Source organism: Somniosus microcephalus, chromosome 7 (genome assembly GCF_052327205.1).
Source record: "Somniosus microcephalus isolate GS21.2 chromosome 7, FLI_Smic_1.0, whole genome shotgun sequence".
In the NCBI taxonomy this organism is placed as follows: domain Eukaryota; kingdom Metazoa; phylum Chordata; class Chondrichthyes; order Squaliformes; family Somniosidae; genus Somniosus; species Somniosus microcephalus.
Genome location: NC_140993.1, coordinates 228,655,103 through 228,672,203, shown reverse-complemented (window position 1 = coordinate 228,672,203; position 17,101 = coordinate 228,655,103).

The following is a 17,101-nucleotide window of genomic DNA, read 5'->3' as shown; positions in this document are numbered from 1 at the left end:
GGTAGAGAAGGCTACAGGGACTTATCTATTGGATACGAGGGCATCATGCACCGTGATCCATACGGATAATCCCACCACCTCACCTCTGTCTAACGGGGTTCCATACATACTATCGGGATTCACCGGTCAGGAGCAGGCGGTGGTATACTCCAGACCCCTCTCAGTCCATCTGGGCACGCTCCAAACTAAGTGGATGTGCATCCTGGCAAAGTGGAATAAGGAGGAAGGAAAGGGGATCCTAGGGGCCGACTTCATGGTGAGCCATGGGATCCTCGTGGATCTCCGCAACCATTGCCTTTGGGGGGCTAGCACAGACAGGGAAGAAGGTGTAGTGGTCATCCCAGGCAAGGAGGGTAAGGGGACCTTGTGTACTGTGAAGCCCAAAGAATGTTACGACCTCGGGCTCATGGTAAATGGTGTCCCGGAGGCACTGCAGGCAGTCGTGCAGGCAAACCTCACAGCGTTTGCCACCCATAAGCACGACTGCGGGAGGATCACAGGGTTTGAGGTTAAAATAGATGGGGACCCCATGGCCCGACCACAGAAGCAGTAAAATTTCCCCAAGGAGGCAGAACCCGACATGGAGGCAGCCATCACCTCCTTAGTTAAACAGGGAGTGTTGAGGCCCATAGCCACTCATGTTATTTCTCCACTTTGGCCGGTTAGGAAACCGGACAATTCATGGAGAGCCACGGTGGACTATCGGGTGCTTAACAGCAATATCCCCGCGTGTGCCCCCACAGTAGAAGCAGTGGCTAATCTTATTAGCAGTATTCCAGCATCCGCGAACACATTCACGGTGCTGGACATTTCGAATGGGTTCTGGTCCATCCCTTTAAAACGGGAGGACCAATATAAGTTTGCCTTCACCTTTAAGGGACAGCAGTATACCTGGAACTGTCTGCCACAGCGTTTCCACAACAGCCCCAGCATCTTCCACCAATGCCTGAAGGATAGTTTAAAAGAGTTCAGTCAGCCCACTCAGTTACTGCAGTATGTGGATGACCTGCTCTTATTTACCGACTCGGTTGGGGAGCATGGCCCACTGTTGGCTGAGCTGCTGGAGCTGCTGCAGAGAAAGGGGTTTAAAGTCAACCACAAGAAGGCGCAGATCGGTCAGCAAGAGGTTAAATTCCTGGGTCTGACTGTCTGCACAGGAGAGAGGGCCATAGATAAGGCAAGGAGGGAAGCGGTCCAGGAGTTACCGATTCCCAATTCAGTAAGAGGGGTGAGGTCGTTCCTGGGATTGATGGGGTACTGCAGGGATTTTATAGAGGTCTATGCAGCCACAGCGGCCCCTCTGCTCCGTCTCCTATACAAGGGAGTGGAGTGGTCCTGGGATGAGGGATGCCAGGCGGCATTTCTTAAGTTAAAGGGAGACCTGCAGACTGCACCAGCCCTAGGAGCGATAGAGGGGAAAAGGGAGTTTTTTCTGGAGGTAGCAGCCAGTGGGGATAGCCTGAGTGCTGTGCTGCTCCAAGAGCAGCATGGTCAGCTGAGACCCGTGGTCTATTCCTCCAGAATACTCACCGATGTAGAGAGGAGCTACTCAATATGTGAAAGGCACCTTTTAGCCACATATTGGGCTGTGAAGAAACCCCGGATCTTCACAGGCACCTCTCCCATCACCCTCCTCACACACCACACACCCACTCAGATGCTTTTGGATGGGTGGATTAAAGATGGGACAGTCAGCAGCATCCGCATTGTGCGCTGGACCCATCTCCTCTCACAGATGGATCTGAAGGTAAAGGGCCTTTGCGAGCCAAAGCTTGCGGCCAATATGGTATACCCTGAATGTTCCATAGATGGGGTATGAGAAGCGAACATAGGTTTACGGGCTGGGATACATCCCACGGGCCGCGAGATCTAAGTAGACGGTTCCAGCATGGTATCCGCTGGAGTACGACTCACGGGTTGCGGGATTTTTGACCCAACGGCAGACATTGCCTTGGCAATCAAGCTCCCTAACACAATGAGTGCCCAGCAGGCTGAACTGTCCGCGGTGATGTGCGTGGTTACACACCCCGACATCTTCCCTACCCAGTATACGATTTGCTCTGACAGTACGTTCACTTGCAACTCGTGTACGGAGTACCTGGCCATCTGGTCCCATCATGGGTATACCTTCGCTGACGGGAAGCCCTTGACAGTAAAGCCCCTGCTGGAGAAAATCCTGGCAGCTGTGGGGGAGGAAGGTGCAGTTTTCATCCATAAGGTGAAAGCCCATTCCTCCGCAGAACCCCGCAGCCAGGGCAACCAGCAAGCCAATATGCTGGCCAAGGAGGGTGCACGTGCAAGCACTTTCTGGGACCCATATGAGTCCGGGCCAGTGGCAGCGATTACAGGCAGGGATGGGACACAGGGAAAATCAGGAATAGTGTTGGCCCCAGACCCTAAAATGGTCCAGGCACAGGACCCCGTCCTAAAGGCAACAATTAGCGCAGTGATGGAGGGCAAAAGGATAGAGGGCCCCTACAGCACAGCCCCTCTCACCGTAAGGGAGGGCATGCTGTTCAAGGCAGAACAGTGGGTAGTATCCCAGCAACACCGGAGGGAGTTCCTTCAGCTGGTGCATGAGGGGCCGGGAGCAGGACACCCCGGGCCTGAGACCACCTGGCAACGGGTGGAACAGGCGGGATGGTGGCCAGGACTCCGGGATGATGTCCGCGAGTTCTGTGCTAGCTGTCTTGTGTGTGCAGCAAATAATCCCGATCCCCACAAAAGGAAGGTGCCCATGGGACACATTAGGAGGGGCGAGGAACCATGGCAGTCGATCCAGATCGACTATATAGGGCCCTTGCCCAACACCCAGGGAGGCTACAAATACTGCCTCGTCCTGGTGGATGTGTTTCCCAAGTGGGTGGAAGCCTTCCCCTGCAGGACGGCCACAGCAATGGGGACTGCAAAGATCTTGTTGAAGAAGGTGTTCTCGCGGTGGGGACTGCCCCAGTTCGTTATGTCCGACCAGGGAAGCCACTTCACTGGCCAAGTCATGCAGAACACCCTCATGCTGCTCGGTATCAAAGGGAAGTGGCACGTAGCCTACAACCCGCGGTCCTCAGGGATTGTGAAGCATACGCACCGTACCCTTAAAGAAAGATTGAGGAAAGAGGCCGTGGGGTCACCCCAAAAATGGGCAGTGACCCTACCTCTGATCCTCATGGGGATCCAGGCCAGCCAGTCCAAGAGTACAGGGCATTCACCACATGAGCTCATGACCGGCAGAGTTATGAGGACCCCCACTCATGTCCTTGCCCCAGTCCTCACTGAAGGACAACTGCAGGAAATAAACTGGGATCAATTCGCCCGAACCCTCCTAGAACACCGCAAATGAATTTATGGGCAGGCAGCAGACAGCATGGGGAAGCAGCATTGGAATAACCGGCTGCTGCTCGAGCCTAGCAAGAGCCACCAGTGGGAGATAGGAGACCTCGTGATGGTAAGAAACTATGCTCGGGTGGGAAGTTTAGAGCCACTCTTCATGGGGCTCTATAGTATAGTTGATAGGGCCAGCCCCATGGTCTGTGCACTAAAACTACCCCGGTGCACTAAGTGGTTCCACGTCAACCAATGTAAATTGTATAAATCTGACCATACAAGTTCAAGTTCACAGGCTGTAAAGACAGGCACTGTGGCTTGTTTCAAGGGAAAAGTTGTCCGGCCCACCAATTGGGACACTTCCCCGCCCTAGTGGGACCTAAGTTTTGGCCAAAGTTTAAATTTGAACCAGTTATTTAGTTCAGAAACAGAGAGACCACAGCCTGAGAGTAGAAATCTGCAGGCTGCTGCGAGTTCATTCACAGAAAATCGCTTGGGGGGACCCAGGGAGGAGCTGCCCTGTGAAGAGACTGCCTGCGCATGCACAGTCGCTGATCTAGAGACAGGAATTCCCCATTCTTTTGAACAGTCTGTTCGCGCAGGCGCAGTTCCCAAGCCCGTGGCCACAGCGGCTCCTCTTCAGTTTTCCCACGCAGACACAGTTGCCTGTTTGAATACAGAGGTTTCACAGCGTCTGCCGTGGGACTCCGGGGAAGAGGTTCGTGCAGGCGCAGTCACCTGTTTAAAGGGACAAGCTTCCCAGCCCGCTTCTAGAGTGGTTCCCCCTATGGTGTGGGACTCTGGGGAGGAAGGGATAGCAATTCCTCTTGCAGGGGACATATGGAAGGAGCCGGTTCCAGGTTTTGGACCTGGAGAGGAAGATTTTCAGCCACCAGCAGCGGGTGGTGAGGGATACCTTCCCCCAGTACCAGAGTGGGTAGGGAATAGGAGACAAACCCAGATTACTGGCAGGCTGCCAGGTATATTAAACAGTGCAGGCTGTTTGCATCAGGGGGAGAAGGTTCCCAGCCAGCTAGGGCTGTGACCCAGGCTCAGGGTCCGTCAGCCAAAGTTTCCCCCACAGAGACACCCCTCAGAAGGTCTCAGTGGGTCCGCAAGCCCAAGATAAGATGGTAACCAGAGTACCCGCCACAAAGAGCAATCACCCGAGCCCGGGAGGAAACAGGTCACAGAGGTCCCCAACCAGCAGCCATAAGCTGCCAGGGACCTGAAGCAGGAGGCAGTCCAGCTTTGCTGCAGGCAGCAGTAATCTGCGATAGTGGCACCAGAGATTAGCCTGGCCGTCCGGAGATGGGCAGCATTTGTATTATAGCTTTGTGTTAAGTTACCGATGTTTATAGCTTGCTTTTAAGGTGTTTAAATTTTAAGTTTGGAACATAACTAGTAGTTTTGAGTTTAATTTTAAAGTTTAAGTTTATAAGTGTGCCAAATGCTTGTATTTTGGTCCAAGGTCGGGGGACCTGACCATGCCTCCGCCGAAGGCAGCAGGTCAGTGAGAGACCTGGCTGCATGTCGTTTTAAGTTCTTTTGCAGGAGAGTGGACAAAGGAGCAGCCCTGTTCGCCCAGCCCGAGCTGGGCATCGAATGAAGATATGGTTATACAGAATGTTGGGGATCACCTCGCCACTGGACAAATCCAGGAGGAGACCCCGCAGCGACCTTCGGGAGAAACTGGACAGGGTCCGGAGGAACCTGCCTACTCATCCTACGCGGAAGAGATGGCCCCAGCTGGGGGGGGATCGGCCCCAACCCAGCACTATCCTGACCGAATTTCACTTGCGGGAGACCTCGCTATTGAGGCGTCATGGTGGGGAAGTGCTGGCGCCTTGTCAGAAAGGGACGCGTTCCCCGGGAGTGGGTGGTGATGGCCCAGGAAAGATTGTAAAGGGGAGGGGGAGACCCAAGAGTCACGTGGGTGCGTTCAGGGAAGGGAGGAGCTCACCCGGGGCCCACAGGCAAAGTTAGAGTGTAAGTGTGGCTAGGAAGGATGAGTGGGTGGCCAGATCTGGGATCCAAGTTTGAGTGTGGGGCCAGTGAGAGCCACCACACAGGCACCCATCATTTTCTGCAGCCAGTCGAGGGAAGACGGGAGGGGGAGGGACTGGGAGTCGCGATCCCATACTCCCCGGTCTCGGTCTGTGAAACATGAGGGGTACTCCGCTTCCACAAAGGGACAAGGGAACGGCTCGGGGCTGGCGGATCAGACTGTTCTGTAAAATCCATTCTGTATGTTTTAAAGGTTTAAGACCATTAAAGGGGGGGGTGGTGGTGGAATGAACATTAACTGCCCAGGTGGGAGGAGCAATACCCACTCAAATTTCATGAACCATCATTGGCACGTGATGGTCGGGGTTTATATCAGCATTTTGTTTCAAATGTTTAATGAAGATTTTTGTATTTTGTTTTACAGTTCCAAGCGGTGCAGAGGCGTAGGACCCTCTCCGTGCTTGGGATCATTTTGATTACATTGCATAACCAAGATTGCAACATTTTGTAATATGTTATAATGTAACAAGTGGTGCAGGGGTATGAGACCGCTTATTGTAACATTTTGTAATCAATGTATCTTTAGATGCCTACCGTACCATGGTTTTTCTCGGATTTGATGGGAATAGATGGGTCGGGCGATCAGTGATAGGTAGCCATAGGTAAATACAGGGGATAGTTGTTTGTGGGGGGTCAGAAGATTTTGCTCACTTCTTCAAGAGCATACTACAAGCAAGTTGGAAGTTCCCAAGGGTGGAACGTAGGGGTCGCAAAATCCCCTCAGCCCCTGAAGATCGGGAAATATTAATCCACATCGTAGATGAAGACTTGTGTGATTTAAATTGTCTCTGGGTTGGACAATGTTTTAAAACATACCCAGAACCGCAAAAAGCTCGTAAGCTAGGCAACACTTGGACACTGGAATCAAAGAACTTCGTGAAAATTGCACACTTTAAAATTGTACATTTTATTAAAAGATGTACTCTTGAGTTTTGGACTGTTTAAATTGCCCAGGGATAAAAATGGCCATCAGACCACATGGCCGAAGACAAAGGACTTGGAAAACAGCTTGTGTGTTGCGTCTGTGAAGGAAGGTTCAATGACAGTCTAATCTGTCAATCAAAGGGGAGTTGCCCCCGCCTTGCGGCAGGACAATCGATACCTGTTTACAGAACGTTCTACAATGTTGACTCTAAGATCAAGTGCTTGAAACTGCCAGCATGAACAAAGGGACTTTGTTTGCTAAGCACTCAAGACTGTCAATCAATTGCGGTTCCAGCTGACCACAGGACAATGCTTTGTTTACAAAGCAATTGAATGCTATTAGCATTTGTTTGTATATCAAGTGGACACATCAAAACTGAGGAGAAACCGTTTAGATGAATGGGAGAACACATTCAAACCCATTACTTTGACAATGGGGCAGTTGGATTCCTTTTGTTCAGCCCAGATGAACCTGGATCTGGGCGGGAACATTTCGGCCCCAAATTGGGGTATAAGACATAGCTTCCCAGAAGCATCTCTCTCTCTCTCGCCTTGCCTCCATGTGCCTCTACAGCATGGAGTCTGTCTGAAGAAGTAAAACACCAGCAGTTAACTTTTAAAACACTGGGGTGTTTCTTTCACTTCGTGGCAGTGAAGATCTAAGTTCGCAGGGCACGGAGCTGGCATTGGAGTGGTGAGCATTTATTTTTCTGGCCTTCCACAAGGCAACTTAGGATAGGCATAAGGGTGGGAGTAAAGTGGGAATTTTGTTAGAATTGTGATTTTAGTCATTTTCCCTCGTTGTGTCCGTTTTTCTTCCCCTGTTAAGCAATTTTACTGTGATTACTTCGATCGTGTGGTGTAGTTTCTTTAGTTTTAATAAAATTTGACTTTCTTGCATCCAGACCATTTGTCCATTGTTAACATATCATTAATTATAAGTTCCTCCAGTCAGAACTGGAAGGAGGGTTTAGCGATTTGAAGCCGCTGATTGGAATTGGTCACAGTGCAGTGGCAAGGCTGCCTGACCAGGTAAATTACCATAAACCAGGTAAAGGATGCCCCCCTACACTGGCAGCTAATGTTCAACATTGTAGCGCTGGCACTTCCAGCTAATCACGAGAAGTTCCTGGAGTGCCACTATCGTATGTAAATTGGCTGGCCTTCTGCAAAGCCTGCTCACTTGTTCGCAGGTGTGGCAGTAGTACCAGGTGCAGGATACACAAAATTCCCACATTCCCCCAAGGTTATTAATAAAAGGGACCCTGCATAGACATTTTAAATAGCGTACCCAAAAGATGGAGTCCGCACCTCGTGACCAAAAGCCTGCAAGATTTTTAAAGCTTGGACTCTGTGACAGCACAAGCAGTTTTGGGAAATCTAAACCTAAAATGCAGTTTCTGTGAAAAAGGACTTTGTATTTTGGAAAGCAGACACAGAACGGTGAATATGCATTAAGCCAGATCGTAGACAGATCAAAACCAGTTAGGCCCATACTTGAGGCCATCAAGTTGTCTGCATAAATAATTGGAAACAGCTTAAGGAAGCCATCGAGGCTGGACAGGCTGATTAAGATGCATTAATAACAATACAGTTCGGACATCAGGCCATTAGGTGTGATAAACAGCCATCTAAAAACAGTTAGTTTAGATTGCTATAATTATTTAAAACTGCCCGCCAAAATTGGAACAATGAACTAACCTGATTTGGCGCGCAGATAAGGAGTGAAACAACGGGTATAACTGTAGGCCCTGGATAGCAACCTCTCTCTGTCTTGCTCGGCGCCCTTACGCTTGGCCCTTGCTCTTGGTCCTTGGCTCACTCATGCCCTGGCCTCGTGGCAGGTCTCTCCTCACTCCCCGCGGTGATTTCAGCAGTCAGGGACACCATACCAACTACCGGGGAGGGGAACGAAACCCGAGTCCCCAGTCATCCGGGACGCCCAGGCTGCAAAAAGGGGCAAGATGAAGTTGAGCAGGTAGCCCAGGACTTGTATAGTAGTCCGACGAGACGAGATGAAGTTGAGCAAGTAGCCCAGGACTTGTATAGTAGTCCAACGAGACGAGACGAATCGAGACGAAGAGTAAGCTAGTCCCAACGAAGAGCAGAGAAGGGCAGCAGAAAACGTATTAATTAAAACCGAGCGCCAAGTTATAAGCTGACGATCGGGGAAGAAAGTCCTTGAGGACGGTAAAGATGAACACCTTGTTGAACACTGCGATAACGCAGGTGTCTACGCCACAACGAATATACAGGCATTTGATGTATGGCTAGTAAAATCTAATCAGTAACGACTGATAACTGTCTGATAAATATAACAAAATGGTTTCATATCAACCAGTGCAAGCTGTTTAAACCTGAAAAGGGAAAACAGCCAGTTGGGATAAGGTCTGAGGATAAAGATCCTCAGCCTGCAGCAGGAGCGAGTTCACAGACTCCACAGGCAGGCGCTGTGGCTTGCTTAAAGGGAGGGGCCATCCCGCCCATCGATTGGGACACTCCCCCACTCTTCTGGGATCCAGACGAAGGGGAGGGACCTGAGGGCGAAAACCCCACCCCTAACCTAGGTGTAGAGAGGCAGGGACCTGAGATCAAAAACCCCGCACCGGACCCAGCCATGGGACCTGGGGGCGGCGACTCTCAGCTCGCAACAGCAGGCTGCGAAGTGTTACCTGCCCCTAGCCCAGGTTCAGGAGAGGTCAAGCCTGAGGGAACAGCGGTTCGGGTTAAAGTCCCACCAGCCAAGAAAGCCCCATCCGCCAAAGTCCTTAGAAGGTCCCCGCGGACGCCCCAGCCAAGAAAGCCATGGTCACCAGCTCTCCAGTACCAAGGGCAGCCCTTCGAGTTAGGGGGATGTCAAAGCGCAGAGGTCCTCAGCCAGCAGTCACGGACTGCGAGGGGCCAACAGTGCAGGACGGTGCGGCCACGCTGGAGGAAGCGGTGAGCCGCCGTCCAGACAGGAATTAGCCTGGCTGCCCAGAGACGGGCGGCGGATGTATATAATTTAGGTAATGTAAGTTTTATATGGTTAAGTTAGGTATTTAGCTTAAGTTTGGGTGTTTTGGCTTAAGTTAAATAAGGTGATGGGTAGTTTCAATTAAGTAGTAATCTGCTAAGAGTGTATATATTCGGGTTGAGGTCGCGGGACCTGGCCATGCTTCACCAAGCCAGAGAATCTCTTGGGGACCTGGCTGCATGTTTTTGTATCTTTTTGCAGAAAGACTTTCAGGATGAAGGGAATCGTAATCCTATTCGCCCTGATTGGGATGAGCGCCGGAAGGCGAGGCGACGTGGAAGACTCTCACATCTACGGGTGCTCTGGAGAAAAGGCTCCAGTGGTGACTGCCGGGAGCAGCGAACAAGGCACAGAGGGACCTGCCGCCTACGCCCACGAGGGAAGATGGCCCGGGTGGTTGGGACCCAACTCCACCCGGTACTCCAGCCAGACCGGATTCACCTATGGGGAGGCCTCCTCCCCTGCCCCAGCGTGCCAGTTGTGGCCTCACGGCTCGGGGTCACTGTAGGGAAACGCGTGTGCCTGACTTGCACAGGACAGATTCCTCTGGGAAGATGGTGGTGACTCAGGAAGCTGAGCACGGACATGGGAGATCGCACAGCCGACTGGGAACGGATGGGAAATGACACCCACCGAACGGTCACCGGGACCCAAGAAGGGATGAGTGTATGTTGGGACAAATGGTGGGAATCAGAACAGGGGATCTATGTCTGTATGTGGGGGTCGAAAAGGGCCTGCCCTACGGGCATATCTATCATCTTCTCTGCAGCCTGGCAGGATAAGGGAAGGGGGTAGAATGGGATTCCGACCTACACACATGCATAGGTCCGCGGTACCCAACCCCAGTTAAAGCTACTGAGCTAGTGGTGCGCACCCGAAAGCCCTTGCCCACACACAGGCAGCAAGGACACGCTGGGAGGGATGCCCCACCACCACCAAGGGACCAGGGGATGGGCTGGTACTGGTGCCGATGGATCAGGTACTGTACCAGGGGCTGCACTACGCGGTAGCCTCCGTGATTTTAAATCTCACCGAGGTACATTTACCGGAGTGGTGTCCCAAAGAAACAGAGCAGCTATACCAGGCCCTATTAAAGGACATTTTCAAGAAGTTTAACGAGTTCGATTTCGCCCATGTTGACAAAACCGAACTGTGCACCACACACCGAGAGTTTTTGGGTAATACAGGGAGACAAAGAAGGGGTGTATGGAATTATGTTTTTACTGCATTTAATACTGGGTCCTCTGTCATCAACAGTTTGGATGACATAGAGCTGCAGACCCAGATTAACGGTTTAAAAACATAGTTGAGGAAGATATTAAGGGGTGAGAACAAGGTAGTGGGCTCGGAGTTGCATGAGGACCAGGCCATGACGGTCCATTTACAGGAAATCATAGCGGAGTTGGAAAAGCACGCAAAGACGGTAAATGCCCTCATAAGGGAGGACAGAAATGCTTCTGACCAGGCTGCGCAGAATGAGGTGTGCGTGCTATACAGGGCATGGTTGCTGGGTGAAGGCTGCAGTAATCTGGAGGATTTAAAACAGGGTTTAGTCCCCTCCTGGATCAGCAACAAGCACCTCGCAGCTCTCCACCCACTTGAGAATGCATTAAGCCCGTGCCAACTCTGGCTAGCTTCCGAGGCCTACCCAGTCCCAGTGGATTGTGGGTGGTCCAACCACACAATCATGGGAGTAGTAGTTAGGATGCCGGTCATGGGTAGGACAGCCCATCCCGCACTGGTATAAAGCGTGGAGAACATTGGAGTCATTCAAGGGGGTGCACTCATTCGTTTCACAGCAGTCCCGCCTTACGTCATAAAGTGGGAGCACGCTATGACAGGTACTGACCTCTCAGGGTGCCGAAGCCGGGGGGCACCCATAATCCTGTGTCCACAGCACTTGAATGCCTATTCAAAACCGCAGTGTGGGTTCAGAGCTGCTGGCGCAAAACCTATAAATTGTACCATAGAGGCAATGGCACAAGGCCATGTTCCCCCACAGGTAGCATATATAGGGGGTGGGACATATTGTTTCACCACCGGCGCATCCCACTACCAGCATGGACAGCATAGCTGGTGTCCGGTTAGTGACAGCAGCTTCTGCTTTAAACCCAAGGCAGAAGTTCAAGTGGCCCAGGAGCGAATTGTCCCCATTCCTGAAACCTCCACTGTTCACCTCAATGTGAAGGAGAATTTTACGAATTTGCAGAAGTACGTAGCGCACTTTGGCTACGAAATTCCCCCTCTCCCTGAATACCTTACCAAAATACTCAAGGCCGTCATAGTTTCGCAGAAACATTTTTACACTCTAGAGCAGAAAACAGTAGAGATAAGGGCTAAGATATTGGATATTGTGATTCCACCGTGGTGGGACATTTTCAATAACATAGAGGTCCCTTCGTGGATCAGACTGGCTTCCCACATTCTCGTGGTTTGCCAGTTAGGGATAGTGTTCTATCTAGTCTGCGTTCAATGCAAGGAAAAAGGTCAGATCTTAGAATTCCGAAACCAGAAGATCTGGAAGGAACATTATGTGAAGGTGGAGGGAGATATGCCTGTTTGAGTTTTCCTTGAATTTTTGATTAAAGATGATAGTTTTTTTGTGTTTGTTGTTTTTAATAAAGTTTTTGTTTTGTTGCGACGCGGTTAATAAAGATGTATGTGTACCAAGTGGTGCAGGGGTGTTGGACCTTTAGAACTGGGGTTATAGTCTCTGGCCAGTCAGAAGTATCTGAGCTGCTCCAGAGCACCGTGCGGTTTCAATTCGCTCCCCTTTTCTGGTTCTGACCGCCGGACATCTTCAGTAGCGATGTAGACAAAACGAGACTCGTGGTTGGGTGCAAAGAAGACCAGTATTTATTGAAATAAAAGGAAATAAATGAAAATAATCAATACAACAAATCTATGCTTAATACAGCACTATTACTTCATACAGTACACTTTTACTTAATACAGCACTTTTACCTAGTGCGGCATACTTTTACTTTTTTTTAATTCATTGATGGGATGTGGGCGTCGCTGGCTAGGCCTGCATTTAGTGCCCATCCCTAATTGCCCTTGAGAAGATGGTGGTGAGCCGCCTTCTTGAACCGCTGCAGTCCATATGGTGCAGGTACACCCACAATGCTGTTAGGAAGGGAGTTCCAGGATTTTGGCCCAGCAACAATGAAGGAACGGCGATACAGGTCCAAGTCAGGATGGTGTGTGGCTTGGAGGGGAACTTGTAGGTGGTGATGTTCCCATGCGTCTGCTGCCCTTGTCCTTCTAAGTGGTAGAGGTCACGTGTTTGGAAGGTGCTGTTGAAGGAGCTTTGGCGAGTTGCCACAGTGCATCTTGTAGATGGTACACACTGCAGCCACAGTGCGCCGGTGGTGGAAGGAGTGAATGTTGAAGGTGGTGGATGGAGTGCCAATCAAGCGGGCTGCTTTATCCTGAATGGTGTCGAGCTTCTTGAGTGTTGTTGGAGCTGCACGCATCCAGGCAAGTGGATAGTATTCCATCACACTCCTGACTTGTGCCTTGTAGATGGTGGAACGTTTTGGGGAGTCAGGAGGTGAGACACTCGCTGCAGAATTCCTAGCCTCTGGCTTGCTCTTGTAGCCACAGTATTTATATGGCTGGTCCAGTTCAGTTTCTGATCAATGATAACCCCCAGGATGTTGATAGTGGGGGATTCAGCGATGGTAATGCCATTGAATGTCATGGGGAGATGGTTAGAGTCTCGCTTGTTGGAGATGGTAATTGCCTGGCACTTGTGTGGTGCGAATGTTACTTGCCACTTGTCAGCCCAAGTCTGAATGTTGTCCAGGTCTTGCTGCATATGGACACGGACTGCGTCAGTATCTGACGAGTCTCCAATGGTGCTGAACAGTGTGCAATCATCAGCGAACATCCCCACTTCTGACCTTATGATGGAGGGAAGGTCATTGATGAAACAGCTGAAGATGGTTGGGCCTAGGACACTGCCCTGAGGAACTCCTGCAGTGATGTCATGTGATTGAGATGAATGACCTCCAACAACCGCAGCCAACTTCCTTTGTGCTAGGTATGTTTCCAACCAATGGAGAGTTTTCCCCTTGATTCCCATTGAATTCAGTTTTGCTAGGGCTCTTTGATGCCACACTCGATAAAATGCTGCCTTGATGTCAAGGGCAGTCACTCTCACCTCATCTCTTGAGTTCAGCTCTTTTGTCCATGTTTGGACCAAGGCTGTAATGAGGTCAGGATCTGAGCGGCCCTGGCGGAACCCAAACTGAGTGTCAGTTAGCAGGTTATTGCTGAGTAAGTGCTGCTTGATAGCACTGTCGACGACACCTTCCATCACTTTGCTGATGATTGAGAGTAGACTGATGGGACGGTAATTTGCTGGGTCGGATTTGTCCTGCTTTTTGTAGACAGGACATACTTGGGCAATTTTCCACATTGCTGGGTAGATGCCAGTGTTGTAGCTGTACTGGAACAGCTTGGCTAGGGGCGCAGCTAGTTCTGGAGCACAAGTCTTCAGCACTATTGCCGGAATGTTGTCAGGGCCCATAGCCTTTGCAGTATCCAGTGTCTTCAGCCATTTCTTGACATCACATGGAGTGAATTGAATGGGCTGAAGACTGGCATCTGTGATGCTAGGGACCTCAGGAGGAGGCCGAGATGGATCATCCACTCGGCACTTCTGGCTGAAGATAGTTGCAAATGCTTCAGCCTTTTCTTTTGCACTCACGTGCTGGGCTCCACCATCATTGAGGATGGGGATATTTTAATACAGCACTTTTACCTAGTGCGGCACACTTTTACTTGGTACAGTACACTTTTGCTTGCTACAGCACTCGTACTCAAATACAGTACACTTATGCTTACTACAGCACTCTTTTGAGTAGTACAACATTCTTTTACTTAATAGGGGAGGAGATAACGGACACAACGAAGGAAAATTAACTAAAATGATAATTTTAACAAAATCCCCCTTAATTCGCACCCCTAATACCTATCTAAGTTGCCTTGTAATGGGCCAGAAAATCTATGCTCACCAGTGAAAAGCCTGCTCCGTGCCCCTGCGGTCTGTATTCTTCACTGTCCCGAAGTAGAGATACCCCAGTATTTAAAAGTAACTGCTGATATTCCACTTCTTTTGGGTGGGCTTGCTGAGCTGTTCTTCTGCAGGCAGAGCACGGAGGCGAGGTGGCAGAGACGGAGAGAATGGCTTCCCGAGAGGCTACCTATATACCCCAATTTGGAGCCATAATCTTTGCGCCCAAATCCGGATGTATCTGGGCTATACAAAAGGGAATCGATCTGTCCCCATTGACTGGGATGGGTTTTAATGTATTGACTGGTTTGAATAAAGTTATCTCAGTTTGAAAAAAACATGTCTGTTTCCTTAAGTGCTGAGTAAACAGCCCTTGGATGTTAGTGTAAACAAATCCAATTGTCCTGCGGTCGCGCCCAACCGCAATTGATTGACAGTCTCAAGTACTTAATCTCTTTGTCAACATTGTAGAGGGTTCTGTAAACAAACAACCCCTTTGTCCTGCGGTTTGAAACTTCCTGAACTGCAGTTGACTGACAGTTTAAATACCTCATTAATTCAGATGCTGGTTTTTTTTCCAAATCCTTTGCAGGCACACAAGCAGGCTGTCCTTTTGTCTCCTGCCACGAGGTCTGACAGCCATCTTTGATTTTCCTTTTCACATACACACAGGCTGCCTTTTTTTCTTCTGCCACGAGGTCTGACGGAAATTTTGATGCCCTGGATTTTTAAAGGTATATTCTACCCAGGTTTTCTTTAATCGAAAATATAGTCTTCGGAGCTGTAGAGATTTTTGAAATTCTTGCGAAACCTTATAGGCCCCCATCGGATACTAAACTTTTATGTAGTATCCTGTCCAAAGGTGAGCAATAATTTCTGACCCCCCACAAACAACCTTCCCTTATACATATCTATATCTATCTTTGATCCCCTGACACCTCAATCTCCCCTACCCAGAGAGAATCGCAGTACACGGTAGGCACCTATCAACAGAAAAACATGATTAGTACAATAATTCAAACACGGAGGGGACCAATGCCCCTGCATCGCTGAGTATTCAGAATAATTCAAGCATGGAGGGGGATATTCCCTTTGGAGTTGGGACCAATGCATAATGCAAAATATAAAATAATTAACAAGCTTTTTGTAAACTCTTAATCTTGATCGAATTTCCAATAACAGCTTAAATGCCATGGACATCTGCCTCCTGCAGACCCCTCCCTTCGTGGGCTAGGGGTGCTTCCTTTCCTGAACATCCAAAAACATGATGGTCCTCTGTACCTTCCGGATCTCTGAAAAAAACTTTTTTAAAAATCTAGCCAGGTCCCCTGGCTCAGGGGAGTGTGATCAGGTTCCGCGACCTTGGCTCACATAATACAACTCTGGAACGGTACCATACTTAAAACTTATGCTCTAATAATTAACACTACCGAATTGCAATATAAAATTTAAAATTAACACGTTCTACCTTAATCCTTTATACACATTACTTGAACAAAGCTATATACAAGCGCCGCTCATCTCCGGGTGGCCAGCCTAATCCCTGTTTGGGCTGTCACAGGCTGCTCCGTGTGGCGTGGCTGGATTGATCCCAACTTATCGTCCCTCGCAGCTTATGGCTGCTGGTTGGGGACTTCTGTCTTTTGGCTTCTCCCTGACCCGGGAGACCGCCCTATTCCACTGGAAAGTGGGTGACCATACTTTCATGGGCTGGGGTACCCGAAGAGACCTCCTAGGGAGTGTCACTGGTGGGGCTACCCCAGCAAGCGGACCCTTAGCTCGGGTCACACTCCCTGCTGGCTGGGGACCTCCTCCTTCGGGTCCTTCCTTACCCAAACTTGGGCTGGGGACAGGAAATCCCTTGCCACCAGCTGACGGTGGCTGAGAGCCTTCCCCTTCAGGTCTAAAACTTGGTTCAGGCTCCTCCCCGGAGTCCCACAAGAGAGGGGGAATCGCTCGGGCCAAGTGCTGGGGAACTTCTCCTCTCACGCACGCGACTGCGCCTGCGTGTGCAGTTTGTGTGTGCATATGCACTGCAGGCTGAGGATTTATATTCTCAGGTTCAATCCCAGCTGCCTGTTTCCCTGCCCCTGGCTTAAACAACCTGCATTGTTTAATATAACTGGCAGCCTGCCAGTAATCCTGTTCTAAATCCTTTTCCCTTACCAGGGTGGCCTTACAAGCAGAATCTTGGGCTTGGACCTGCTTTTGGACCTGTGTGCCTCGCCTGTCCCGGATTGTTGCTACCGGACCTGCTCTACAGGGGTCCCAGAACTCTCCTCTCCTGCCCCCTGCTTAAACAGCTTACACTGGTCATGAATGGCACCGCCCCTAACACAAGCCACAGCACCTGCCTGTGCAGCCTGTGAGCTTGTACCCGCTGTGGGCTGAGGATTTCTGTCCTCAGGCTCACTCCCAGCTGCCCGTTTCCCTGTGGGTTCCATTAAGCTAAATGGGACCTTGTTAGACCGGGGTGAATAGCTCAGGTCTTCTGAGTGGACCACTGTGCTGGAGGCTCCAATGTCCACTGAATATCTCCCCTGCCCCGTCTTCACCCCCTCTTAACATAGGGCCTGCTCCCCTCAGCATTTTTGCGGGGAGACAGGTCAACAGGCTGTGCTGGCTCCAGTCATTGTTGGGAGTGGGATGGGGCAGACGGGGTCAAAGCACCGGCTGCTACTCTCCCCTGGCCAGCCAGAAGTGACTGTAGGGACTGTAAAAATGACTCGATCGCTGTGGGAGGGATATCTGGT